Source organism: Parasteatoda tepidariorum, chromosome 1 (assembly GCF_982258835.1).
Source record: "Parasteatoda tepidariorum strain Cologne lab strain chromosome 1, Ptep-v5.0, whole genome shotgun sequence".
Taxonomy (NCBI): Eukaryota; Metazoa; Arthropoda; class Arachnida; order Araneae; family Theridiidae; genus Parasteatoda; species Parasteatoda tepidariorum.
In genome coordinates, this window is record NC_141755.1 from 84815058 (window position 1) to 84827060 (window position 12003).

Genomic DNA, 12003 nt, shown 5'->3' on the forward strand with positions numbered 1-12003 from the left:
TGATGCAGGTTTTTGTTATTTAAGAAGGAAGTATAATTTTGATTATCTGAATTTGCACTTATGTATTTATATTTATTATTATTTATGTATTATTTATTTATATTTACTTATTTATGTATTTGTATTTATTTATTTATATATATATGCAATCTTCATCATCTCTGATGAAACTTACTCGGGTAATGTGCCCATTTATTAATCCTTACTTTTATTTCTAAACTAGAAGGACCAGAAGGTATACCACCTGAACGATCCTCACCACATGATGAAGGGGTAGGGGTAAAGGACCACTTCGGCCTCAGGCAACCCGGCCAGCCGATATGACTGCGATGCCGAACCACACATTCTACCATGACCAGATAACGCGAAGAGTCAATTTTTTCTTTTCTCTATTTTTCCAACGCCCTGAATGTAGCGATGATGCACCAAGGCGGCTTTCCGGCTGTCAACGAGGCTACATTCTCACCCTCAAGAGCATGCTGTAATATTTTTTCTTGAATTTGCAACCTTCCCCACTGCTATTCTTTTGGAGTGAAAATATTTAAAAGAAAATCCTGCTGGACCTCTGATAATAGCGATTAAAATGGTTCTTAAATAACATGTAACGAAGCTTCTGTTTTTCTTTATCATTCCTACCTGTAAAAAAATGATGACCCTTTAGTTGACTTCAATGATCCAGGTCATCTCTCCTCCATCAAAAACTTGGTATGTAGAAGGAAAATCGCTAACTTCTTTAACATTAATAAGGTAGTTCTACTCTAATTTGACTGGTCTGATTTGTGTTTTTTTCCCCTTCTTTTACAGAGTGTTTCAGTTAAACGTTTCAGAACTCCTAAGAGGGGTAGGGTGTATCCTGACGACTCGAAATCATATAGCAATGCGGGATTGGAATTGCTTTCCAGGCGCGGTAGATGGCGTTGTACAAAAGTTCCGAGCTTTCGTGCAGGGAATCGTCACTTAGCACAAGGACGCGAAGTTAGTAGGATGACTGATTATACGAACACAGAGTTAGCCGATATGCATTTGGTGTACGGGGCTGCAGATTGTAGTGGGTCAGCCGCGCAGCGTTTCTATGCGGAACGATATCCGACGAGCTGTATTCCCAGTCATAATTTCTTTGCACGCCTGCACCAGAGGTTAGCTGAGACGGGTTCATTTGAAAGAGCTGGCAGGGACCGGATAAGAACAGTGCGGACTCCGGCTGTCGAAGAGAATGTGCTGCAGCTGATGCAGGAGACGCCAAGTAGGAGTACGCGAAGTCTAGCGTACGAACTCAGAATTTCCCGTTGAAGCGTCTGGAGGATTCTCCGAGAGCACTACATGCATCCGTTTCGCATGCAGGCATTGAAACCGGATGATTATGCACCTCGTATTGCTTTCGCACAGCGGTACCTTGGAAAGTGTACTGCAGATCCCCTTTTCCCTGCTTCCGGTGAGGCATCCTTCACAAGGGAAGGAATTTTCAACCTGTCTGGGACGGATTCCCATATCTGGGCAGAGGAGAACCCGCATGCAATAAGACGTCGTGCAGCACAGACTCGATTTTCGGTCAATGTTTGGGCCGGTATTATAGGAGATCACCTCATCCGACCTTACCTGTTACCATTTCGTCTAACTGGACGTAACTACTTGATCTTTCTGTAGCAAGTATTGCCACAATTTTTGGGAGACAAACAGATTTCTGCATCGACGCAACAGACAATGTAGTTCCAACACCCATTGCCCCTTTCAGCCTAAATGTTCGTAACCACCTAGATGTCACATTTGGCCAACAGTGGCGGTTCAGTGCGTTGGCCTCCTCGGTCACCCGACCTATCATGTCTTGATTTTTATTTCTGGGGTCATATGAAAACACTGGTTTATGACATCCCTGTTGACAATGTTGAGGAACTTGTTGCAAGAATCGCAGTAACTGCCGGAGAAATTCGAGATATGCCTGGAGTATTGCAGAATGTTCGGATGTCCATGCGCCGGAGATGTGTGCATTGTAGCCGGTGGCAGAAACTTCGAACACTTACTTTGACCCAGGGACCTTATGCTTTTTTCAATGTATTATTAAAACGATTTTCCACTTACTGTCTCTTTTCTTTATGGTGCTTCTGTGTACGTCACCGCTTCAGGAAAGCATTTCCGACCCCCAGAGCCGGATTATACCTTTCGTAGGCCCTCCCCTACTTCCCCCACTCCTCCCCTCTTTTCAAAATATATGCTAAAATTTTCTTGCATATTTTTTTTACATTTTTATTAATATGGATTTTAATTTACAAATTTGTTTATCAAACTTTATCTGCAATACCGACATAGTGCCGATATTGCAGTTGATATCGATAATACCATTATGATTAGTTCGATCGATAACTATGTAAACACTTCACGTCAACAATACAACAACAAATCAGCAAAGAAAACAGAGAATTTGATAGTGAGATTAATTACAAGAAATATTTATACTACAAATAGCTTCATAGTTTTCATGATACTACTATGATAACTAAGTGAAGGAAATTAACATTGTCAAATGTAAATCTTTTGAAATTATGAATGCAGAAGGAATTATGAATGCAAATGCAGAAGGAGAAAGATCTTTCTCCAGATTAAAATTGATAAAAAATTATTTGCGTTCAACAATGAATCAAGATCGTTTGGCATCGCTCGCACTTATGTCTATTGAATACGAAATTTTGCGTAGTTTGGAATTCGACAGCATAATACAAGATTTCGTTGAATCCAAAAATAGCAAAAAAGTAATATATTAGATCATAAGATTCTGTAAAATAACTTATTACCGAAAAACATTATATTTTTATTTGTATCTTCATAATTTTGTGCAAAATACACTTGTTTTTAAAGCTGAATTATTTTTGTCAACGTAGGCCCCTGAATTTCGTAGGCCCTACACTCTAAAAACTGTACCGCTGATTTCAGAGGCACATTTGGATCGTTTGTGCCTCTGAATTTTAAGGGCACAACGTGCCTTTAAAAATGAAAGGCACAATGTACCTCTGATTTCAGAGGCACATTTGGATCGTTTGTGCCTCTGAATTTTAAGGGCACAACGTACCTTTAAAAATGAAAGGCACAATGTACCTCTGATTTCAGAGGCAAAATCAGATGTACCTCTTAGCTTGAAAGGTACATTGTACCTTAGATTTTGCTTTTATGAACCACTCATTGAAATAAGCATTTAGTGGAACCAAAACCTGTTATTTACCAGATTTGAACACACTTTTTTTTTTACCCATTCGTAATTTGCTTGCACTTCATATAAAAAGGGGTTTACACTATTACCAAGATATTAATTATAATAATTCTTAATGAAAAATATTTCCCAATTCTTTGAATATTGGCCACTTGAGGTGATCATCTCAAGGGATTCCATCTAATGCTTTTTCATAGGCAATTATAAAATATGTAAATTTATACAATTTCTTTAATTATGTAGCGTTTAATGATACTTCAACAATTACAATGATGTTTTTCTAATCAGATATAGGTATAAAAAATATTTATTTCTGTTAAACCAAGTCAATATAATTCATGGATTTTTTTTCCAAAAAGTATCCTCAAAATGGAAATTTCTTATAAATTTAGATATTTTTTAAATATTTAGAGATTCAATAAAATAGCTTTATAAGAATCAAAATTAAACACTAAATATCATGAAATCTAATATCTTTTATTTTCACACATAAAGAACAATATTACATAATTTAGTAACAGTTGCACACAAATATGGAAAAATATAGAACTTTCACAATATTTTAAAATTATAGATGTAGATTTTGAACAATTTGTATGTTTTATAACATCAAATATGTTTAATCAAATGACTTTACAAGTGTAAAATCAAAGATTTCTTTCTATTGAAATGAATTTTTTTTTAAAAGCCTGATTTTGGCGAAGCATATTAACCCATTAGGCGCCATCATTCCCATTTTGGGAACATTAGCTTTCAATTTTTTTAGAACTAACTGTACTTAATATTACTTAATTGACAATTTTATTTGAGCTCTGAATATATGAAAAGAATTTTGCAATTTTTTTTGAAAGCTTGTTTCAGAATTTTTATTTTTTATAGTATTTTAAAAATCGTGAAATTCCGCATTTTTATCCCCAATCATTAAACATGCATTTGTTTTATAAATATTATTAAAATAAAAATTATTTTAACTTAAACTTGATTACAACAATCTAATGTACTAAATAAAATTAGCCCATAGAGAAAATGTACAATGGCTAGTTTACAATTGAAGAAAAAAGACCTTGTTCCCTTTTGAGGGAAAGTATTGGCGAAAGCTGTTTTCAAACGAAAAACAAGATGCAGATTATTTTAGCAGAAAAAATATTTTTTCATGACAATAATATATGCACTAATTTAATAACGCAGAACATAGCGTCGATTCAGGTTTATCTTTATATTACTACACTAATCTAATATGTTGCCAAAAATAAACCTCAATCTATGTTTATTTCCTCCCCTCAAACACGATAAAACATTTGCATTTTTCAATCTCTCCCCCATTCATTGCACGTTTACTCCTCCCCAACAGCAAAATGACTCTAAATTTCTATTTGCATTTTTATAAAATAATTAATTTATAATAAATTTGTATTATGTTTAAAAGTTTCCTACAGAAAAAATCTATCATAAAAAATTTCTAACATTTTCCTTTGGCTAAGAATTTTAAAATCTGGCAAATAATTTGAAATACTTAGTATAGGCTATGTATATATATATATAGTAATATCATAATTAAAGGTCAATAAAGAAAAAGTGCAGGTAAAAAAAGAAAACACAACACCGGAAGCAAAATTATAATGGTAAACACACTTAATACAATGAGTAATTTAACCAGTGAGAATAGCCAAAACCAAATTTACAAAAATTATAATAATTTAAAATAAAACAAAATTAAAAAAATTAGCACTATAATGAGAAAATAAAATATAATAGTAAAAGGTGATAACATATAGATAAATTTGCTTTACAGAGTGGAACAATTTACTTGGTAATGTAAGTCAATTTTACTTGGAAATGGTAAGATTCGTTTAATGCAGACCCTTATAAAAAAAGTCCACATGTTTCGCAGAGAACTTTTATTAAAACATTTTCCAAATTTTGAAAAAAATCAAATGACACACATTTTTCTTTCTTTTAGTTTTCACTAGTTATTAATACAGAATCACAATAATTCAGAGAAATAGCAACGGACATTTAAAGGTTGTATCCGGAAGAAAAAATGCTCAACACTTTGCCGGGGGAGGTACATGGGCAAAGCATTTGCAGAGGAGGCCTGATCAAATCCTTCCCACAGCATCCACATTATTTATAGTTTAGCATTGACCACAGTGCTGATGTAAAATATCCTCCGAGGTAGTTGGATCATGGGTTTGAGTCCCCTGGACGCCAGACTAACTGTAGCAGGCTTAGTGGTTTTCCTCTCCATGTCAGTGTTTTGTCATGCATTCATCTCGGCTAGAACATTTAAAACAGGACTTATCAATGTAAGAGTATTTTATTTGAATAAGTTGTTAAAAGTTTCTATCACAATGTACACAAATACATTCATGAAGATTTTATTACATTAAGAATAGGTTTAGCTAAAATAATTTTTATATATAATATTATTGAACTAATTTAACACGTTGAATGCCATAGGGGTCACCGGTGACTGGTGCCTAGATTATTCGAAACACATAACTCGAATAAATTTTTAATGCTCTAATTTTTTTTTAATATTATTATTACTAAAATGGTTTGAAGAAATAATTGTAATATATACTGAAAAAATCATTTTGGCCAGACGGACAAGCCATGTAAAATTAGTGTGGCATTCAACATGTTACAGAAAAAAAAAGTGTAAATCTATCTAAGCTTAAATACATAAGAAAGTGCAAGGATTGTTCTTAACACAAAACAAAATTGGAGTCAACAAAGAAAATTCAAATGTAAATCGAAAAGTAATTATTTATTATTTATAAAAATATTTAATAATTAAAAACATTTTTTTGCATTTACTGGAACACAGTCGAGACAAAAAGTAACAGCAAAAAAAACTATTAATCATTTAGTTATACTAATAATATAAATTTAGATTACACAAACATTAAATTGTCTTTCAGAGAGCAAAAAAAAAAAAATTTCACTGTATCAAGTTTATACACATATCAATCCTTACAATCAATATATTTTCTTTCTAAATATTGTTATCAAAATTGCTTCGCTTCATATTTTTTTTTACTACAGTTCAGGAAAAGCATTAGTTATAGATTAATAAAAGTTTTTTGATAATGTTATTCTAAGTAACACAGGTAAGGTAGCAATAACAATAAAAAAAATAAAAGTTTCTTAAAAATTATTATCACTGATGCTGAATTAGAAAGTTTTACTAGGTAGCTTTTCGTAGCAAGAAAACATGGAGTATAAAGTGTTGAGCATTGAATATGAAGTACCAAATATTTTTTAAATAAAGTATTCAGTATATATCGATAAAGCATTAAGAATTTATCTTGGAAAATGCCAGTGACACAACAGCGATTCTGCATATCTAATCCATTTGTGATCCAATGAATGTTATGCAAATAATTTTTTTATTTTTTATATATAGTTATTGATATCAAAATTATGTAAATTAAAATGCTCTAGTTAGCAATACTTTAATATTTTTCAAAAAGTTCAAGCTGTTAAGTACTTGGCATTATATTATTTTAAACAAAGAGCAAGGTACTCATCACCGCCCATCACTCAACCATGACCAAAAATCCTATTTCTAGGGCTTTACTTTTTAACGGCCATGGTTAAAATGCCATGTAATTTTGATACTGGTCAGATAAAGTGGACTCCGCTTGAGCTAGCTCGTTTGAATCTTCTGCACGATAACCAATGAGAGAACTTTCAGTTGTGGCGGAATTTATATGCAAAGTATACACGCCAGTTGTTTTATACATTGCCAGGATCTAACTCATTACCCTAGTTCTCTAATAAGCAGTGTGAAAGATAATTTAACCAGCTGTGCCACAAGAGCACCCTGGAGCAAGCTATTAATCCTTTTTAAAAATCAAATAAATTAAATTTCAATTTGAAATGTTACAATTTTTAAAAGGAGTTTCACAGTCGTAAATAATTATATATCCCATGTTATCTATTTTGAGTCATAAATTCAAAACTAAAATTTGAAATTATACACTGAAAGCTGTGATGTTAGAATAAAACATTTTTAAACATTACTTTTTCAAAAAAAATAATAACTAATTAAAAATTTATAAATCATTAGAAGATTGCCTTTTTCTCCCATGCTTACACCATATTTAAAATATAAATAAAGCATAATCTTATTTTTTTCTTCAGGTTTATATCAACTGTAAGTTTAGTAACATTTTGAAATAATTATAATTAGATATCAATGTCAATTGTTTTCTAAAATAGCTAATAATTGAAAGTATACTTTTCATAATTATAATAAAAATTCGAAAACATTCTTCGTTGTTTTTTAAATTATTCAATCATTCTGTGAGAGAATTTCTGTGATAGCTCTCGAATGTAAACTAAGATAAACAAAAAAGCAAATTGGTATTTCAAATAAAAATGATTTCTTATTCATAGCTATCGCCACATTGAAAACCTCATACAAAATTATAATCAAACACTACAGAACAAATATAGGGCACTTTAAAAACATTCCTCTTAATATTATAATGATAAAACATAAATAATACAACTACAACAGAAATGTAAACATAACTAGGGTTAGCTCTCTCGCTTAAACATTTTTATAAGATTTGTAGCATTAATAATTCAGTAATAAAAATTGAAATGTATTAATAAAAAAGATGCCGTCGTTACTTAGGAATAAATATAAAAATAAGATATAAGTATTAAACTTACCAAATTCAAGCATTTTTATAACATCGATAGAACACATTTGTAGACAAACTTCTTCCATCGGTAGCGTGGATGGGAAGGGACAGAAAACGTATTTCGTCATAAAATTTTTCACTGATGTGCGCATGCGCTTGTTCTCCGTTACATGATCGTACCGAAGAAAAAGAAATGAAAGGCACAAAAGTCTTTTCGTACCGCGCATTGACTGGCGTTTGCTTTGGTGCCTTCAATTTCTCGTGGTGCCTCTCATTTTTAAAGGCACATTAGTTATGTGCCTCTTACGCGAGAAAATACACGGTACATTTAGCTTGTGCCTCTGAAATCAGAGGTACAGTTTTTAGAGTGTAGGCACGTGCCTAGTGTGCCTATAGGTTAATCCGGCCCTGCCGACCCCGCATTGCTATATGATGTCGGGTCGTCAGGATGAACTCTACCCCTCTTAGCTGAACGAGGAAATACCCCATTCACTCTTTATTTATATCTATAATGAAGCATCTGTAATTTCTTTTTAAACTTTATGTGATTACGCAAAGAAGAAAATGTTCACTTATTTTCAGCATGATTAAAAAAAAGCGAACATTTACATAAGCGAGCGGTAATACATTTATTTTAAAAATAGTGCATTAAAATAAATGTACTACCACTTTTAATTCTGCAGTGCTATCTTGCTCCTACTATATGCATGCACAGTCTTATAGACTGTGTCGGCCAGCTGTCCCACGTACACGAACTCACCGCTTCATTCTCATTGACACCGCTTTTTCCAACTTCGCAGCAATGAAAGAGGTGCCACCATTTTAAAGTGCACCATTTTTCAGAAAAAAGAAAAAAATAACAAATTTATCTTTAGCTTCAAACTACTCAACGACATTAAAATTACTTACCCCATTTGAAAAAGAACAGTGTTGTCAGCAGAATTTATTTTTTTCTTTAGTTGAAAAACCAAAAATTGCTAAATCACTAACAAATTGCAAAATTATAAACTTATTTCCGTCTTGTATATTAAAGTTGCGGTTCCTGATTTTTTGATTTGACTTGATAGGATTTGTCGTAGAGTACCTACCGCGAAGCGGGCATCTCACTCCTTCATCTGGTCTGTTAAAATAATTGAGACTAATGGCATTGGTAAAGAAGAGATTCTAGTGGTGGCAGTGCGGGCATCTCACTCTTTCATCTGGTCTGTTAAAATAATTGAGACTAATGGCATTGGTAAAGAAGAGATTCGAGTGGTGGCAGTGCAGGCATCTCACTCTTTCATCTGGTCTGTTAAAATAATCGAGACTAATGGCACTGGTAAAGAGATTCCAGTGGTGGGAGTGCGGGCATCTCACGCTTTCATCTGGTCTGTTAAAATAGAGACTAATGGCATTGGTAAAGAAGAGATTCGAGTGGTGGCAGTGCGGGCATCTCACTCTTTCATCTGGTCTGTTAAAATAATTGAGACTAATGGCATTGATAAAGAAGAGATTCGAGTGGTGGCAGTGCGGGCATCTCACTCTTTCATCTGGTCTGTTAAAATAATTGAGACTAATGGCATTGGTAAAGAAGAGATTCGAGTGGTGGCAGTGTGGGCATCTCACTCTTTCATCTGGTCTGTTAAAATAATTGAGACTAATGGCATTGGTAAAGAAGAGATTCGAGTGGTGGGAGTGCGGGCATCTCACTCTTTCATCTGGTCTGTTAAAATAATTGAGACTAATGGCATTGGTAAAGAAGAGATTCGAGTGGTGGGAGTGCGGGCATCTCACTCTTTCATCTGGTCTGTTAAAATAATTGAGACTAATGGCATTGGTAAAGAAGAGATTCGAGTGGTGGCAGTGAAGCCTCTGTAGAATTACAGTCATATCTGAGTTAAAGTCAATTTAAGAGCTGAAGATAATTTCATAGTCTGTAAATTTGGGGTGAATACTGGGGAAGTCCCTTTAGTCAATGATAAATGTAATTATAAATATATACAACATTATATACAAGTATGAAAAAATATGAGAATTAATTTTTTCGACTACGGAACCGTATATAACAGGGGTGGCCAAGCTCCTTTAGAGTCGAGCCATTTTTCGCGAGCCGTAATTAAATACGTAATTAAAAGGTATGCAAAAAAGGTATTAAAAATATTTTTTTACATAAATTATATTTATTGAGAACATATAAGTATAAGTACAAAATATGTGTATGGAATTTAAATATTAAAAACTTAACACATTTATTTTACTTCTCTTGATAATTCTTTAAAATATGAATAATTGGTGACAGCACTTCTCAGTAATTCTTTGAGATGCTGGTTAACTAATACTGATCGTTGTTTGGATTTCACGAATTTTAAAGTGGAATAAAATGATTCACATAAGAACGTTGTTCCTAATACTGAAATAATTCTACAATCAGCCTTTTTTATTTCAGGATACTTTGATTCTGTTACAAACTTCCAAAATTCAGTAATCGACGTCGACTTATATTTTAATTGTAGAGCTTGATTTTCTTGCACCTCTATTAATTCTAATTCTCCAGATGCTTTTTGGGTCATAATTATATTGGAAATGGAAAACTCACCTTGAATTGGACAACGTTGCACTTAGTCTTTCATATTTGTTTTCAGTAATTTAAAAGACATTTTGAAACACATACGGAATGATAATAATTTTTTAAAAATATAATAGCACAAAAATGAAAAGGGAACTCGAGTACATTTATCAAGAGCCACAAATAATCCTTCAAAGAGCCGCATGTTGGCCACCCCTGTTATAAAATCAACCTTGTTCCAGCAGAACCCCGACTTAAGAAATAAAGTTTTAAAGTAATTGTGAACACTATTACCTATAAAAGACTATTTTAAAAAATTTTAATTAAAAGAATGAAGATTTTTCATTCTTTTATCATTAATCTAAAATTAGGTTTTATGTATGACAAGTTAATTTGCAGTCCTTGTGCTATATCTATGCTAGATAAGAATTTGTTTTTGGTGTATACACATAAGCTGAAAATAATATAATATATGAAATAAAATAGGAAGGAATTATGGTTTACTTCGAAATAACTTAAAAGATTTGCTATAAACTTTCAAAGTTAGTTATTTTATCTTGATTTGCAAAGAACAATAGGAAATACTATAATGCAATATTTTATAAATGCTTGTTCTTTTCATAATTTGTCAAATATATTATTGTTAGAATTATTATATATTTTTAAAAAAAAGCCATTTCCACTTTACTTCAAATAATTTCTTAAAGATAACCCAAAGATCAAATAAATTATGAACTATAGGTTAGATCTAAATATAATCGGAGGTTTCAAAACTCACTGGTTATAAGAACCAATTCACAGAACCTCTTTTACTCTTTCACGGTACCCTAGGGTTCTTACGCAGCCCCTATAGGGAACTGCTGTTTTAGAGTATTTATAAATTAGCATTAAGTGCCACCATTTATTCAGAGAAAGTTGCACAAAAATCTTATTTTATTATGCATGCATATATTTTCTTTTAGTTTAAATTTTTTAAATATTACTATAACAGTGATCTAATTAATTTAGTGTAATTTTGAAAATTTTTTAACTCCTTAAGAGGAAAAAAAGCTAAAGATATAAATTGACGGTCTTTAGGCTCTTATTATGTTTCGAACCATACCTTTGCTTCTTTTTTTTCTTCTCTCTAACGGCAGGTACTGAACTTTCGTTCTTCACCTCGGAAGATGCCGGAAGTGTTGCTCATTTAACGTTACCCAGTGGGCACCTGTGAACCTAAGTCACAGAGGCAAGCAACATTATGCATGCCACTCTACCACAAATACCTGTTCATAGGGTGGGTCACATTCACACAGAGGACAACACATAGAGAGAAACATCCACCCAGAGCGGGATTCGAAACCGCAACCATTGTTTTCACACTCAGGCATGCTAACCGCTCGGCTACCTGGCCGGTACTGATTAAAAACCATTCATATATTGATTGATATACATATTCTATTGATTAATGGAGTTTTTAAATCATGTTAGCCAGCTTCAATTGAAACGGGTTAATATGCTTTAAAAACTTGATTTCTAATAATATGAAGAAAAATTTTTTATGAAAGAACTCCATTTAAAAATTATTCTCTCTTTTCAACTTTTTCTAACACACAAAATAT

General features: G+C 32.7%; 2 long non-coding RNA genes across 3 annotated transcripts; one reads left to right on the forward strand and one right to left on the reverse strand.

The window, feature by feature from the left end:
• Positions 1 to 523: 523 nt before the first annotated feature.
• LOC107438259 (uncharacterized) lies at positions 524 to 9854 on the forward strand. 2 transcript variants are annotated; one of them, XR_011636557.2, is made up of 2 exons: positions 524 to 705; positions 8925 to 9854. It is a non-coding gene; the product is annotated as an uncharacterized LOC107438259 (long non-coding RNA). The 2 variants fall into 2 exon arrangements; XR_011636558.2 differs by lacking the exon at positions 8925 to 9854 and adding an exon at positions 805 to 933 and having other exon boundaries at positions 566 to 705.
• LOC147816581 (uncharacterized) lies at positions 5140 to 8022 on the reverse strand. Its single transcript, XR_015435587.1, has 2 exons — positions 7886 to 8022; positions 5140 to 5476 (listed from the first exon to the last, which is right to left on the reverse strand). It is a non-coding gene; the product is annotated as an uncharacterized LOC147816581 (long non-coding RNA).
• Positions 9855 to 12003: the final 2149 nt, after the last annotated feature.